Here is a 2500-nt window from a genome sequence, read left to right as displayed (position 1 = left end):
CAAAGTCGGACAGTTTTGATTTGAAGTTTGGTGTGCCACAGGGCTCCTGTCTCGGCCCAATGCTGTTCTCCCTTTACACCAGTGAGCTATTTGATGTGATTAGCCAGCACCTCCCAACAGCGCACAGTTATGCTGGTGATACTGGTATCTATCTGGCTTTCAATCCAAATGATGATTCCAATCAAGACGCCGCCATTGCAGCAATGGAAGCGTGCCTCTGTGACATCCGTAACTGGATGATCAATGATAAACTCATGATCAACGATTCCAAGACAGAGTTCATGCTCATTGGGACGAAAGCGCAGCTACAGAAAACTAAACGCGCTACTCTAACTATCGGCGAATCCATCATCTCTCCGAGCACGGAACCCCTTAGAAACTTAGGGGCCTGGTTTGACTGCAATTTCAACCTGAACTTCAACATAACCAAAGCGTGTAGGAGTGCTTTTTTTCATCTTCACAACATTAGACGCGTCAGAAAATATCTAAGTATAGAATCTGCCCATAAATTAATCCACGCTTCCATCACAAGCAGATTGGACTATTGTAATTCACTTTTATACGGACTACCCTACTGCGCTCTCAGTAAACTGCAGCGTGTTCAAAACGCAGCAAGAGTCCTATATCTAGCACCACGGTATTGCCATATCACACCTATACTATACAAATTACACTGGCTACCTGTAACGTTTAGAATAGATTATAAGATTATTATAATCACTCACAAAGCAATCCATGGTACAGCTCCTAATTATTTATCATCTCTCGTAAATTTTAAACCTAATTCTTCCTACAGCCTCAGATCAAATAACAAATATCTGCTTTCAAATCCAGATTTCAGGACTCTCCCTACTCTTGGCGATCGAGCCTTTGTGGCCGCCGCACCAAAACTGTGGAATAATCTTCCGTTAGATCTTAGATGCACTTCTGATTTTAGAGTTTTTAAACGTAATTTGAAGACTCATCTTTTTAAAAAAGCTTTTTCTGATATAGTATTGTAATTTATAGACTAGATAATTATTCATTCGTGTAATTTTTGACTATATAGTGTTATATATTGTTTTTTTATTGTAAGGCGCATTTGAAAACTGTATAGTTGAATTTGCGCGGTATAAATAAATTTTATTATTATTATTATTAGCTCTAAACTTGATAACTGTAACTCTTTGTTATATGGTCTTCCTCAACACCTGTTAAACAGGTCAAGAGCTATACAAAACACTGCTGCACGCATTGTTACACTAACTCCTATCATGTTCAAGCTTCATTGGCTACCGCTAAATTATCGTATTCATTTTGAAATTTTACTCTTAGTGTACAAGTGTCTTAATGGCTTAGCACCAATTTACCTATCTGAACTTTTACGTTATAGAAATAGTCCACGATTACTTCGTTCTAGTTCTCAGGATTTTTTAGCCGTGCCTAGATCAAGGTTAAAGACTTATGGTGATAGGGCTTTTTTCCGTAGTTGCCCCTACGTTATGGAATCCATTGCCTCCTGAACTCAGGGGTGTTACATCTGTCGACCAGTTCAAGGCACACTTGAGGACATACTTATTTAAATTGGCCTACGATGTTTGATTTTAGTAGTTTTAGTCAACTTTATTATTTCTTATCATAGTTTTTACTGTGTATTTTTTATAGCTTTTAACATACTATTGTACAGCGCTTTGAGCAATTAGTGGATACTGCGCTTTATAAGTGTCTATTATTATTATTATTATTGTCACCCACAAACTATTGGATTGTAACAAGGGACAATAATCTATTGATGGTTTGCATGTGACGTCACGGCGGCCATATTGGTCTACAGAACAGTGCAGTAAAATGCCTTTTGGGAATTTGACTCTTTTCTTATGCAAAACTTGTGGGGCCGTTTTCTTCTTTTTTTGTACACTAACATGGCCGTCTTATGCATCACGTGAATGCAAACCAAGAATTGTTACCCACAAAGTATTGATTTGTAATGGACGAAAATTTTTATACTCATTACCCGTCTCCAATAATTTGTGGGTTACAATTGTCATTCGTTACAATCCAATAATTTGTGGGTGACAATAGGCCTTATACATGATTACGAAATATGCTCAAAATTCACCACCAAGCTTCGTTTGCACAAACTTATTCTCAATATCTGGACATGGAATACTGTCCACAGGTGGGTATTCTTTACAAGTTTGCTCCTTTGGCATTAAGCTCATGTTAAAATTTGCAAGTCGAGGCTTGGTGATGAAATTAGGTAGCCAGACGTTACCCGCGCATAAGGGTTGTTGTCCCTCACTATGATCGAATAATGTATGTATTTTCTATTGGTATGAAAGGTATTGAGAAAAAAGATAATGATTGCGGCTTTTAACACTCAGTCTAGCGTTAAATCAAGTTCTATTGTTCAGTGTTCCCCTATGGATTCAACACCAGTGAATTGACAATAGAGTACTGTCAACACCAGTGTTACACTGTGTTTCTCTCAAGTGTGACCGCAACCAATGTCTGTGCAACG

Source organism: Montipora foliosa, unplaced genomic scaffold (genome assembly GCF_036669935.1).
Source record: "Montipora foliosa isolate CH-2021 unplaced genomic scaffold, ASM3666993v2 scaffold_461, whole genome shotgun sequence".
In the NCBI taxonomy this organism is placed as follows: domain Eukaryota; kingdom Metazoa; phylum Cnidaria; class Anthozoa; order Scleractinia; family Acroporidae; genus Montipora; species Montipora foliosa.
This window is presented reverse-complemented; position numbering follows the sequence as displayed.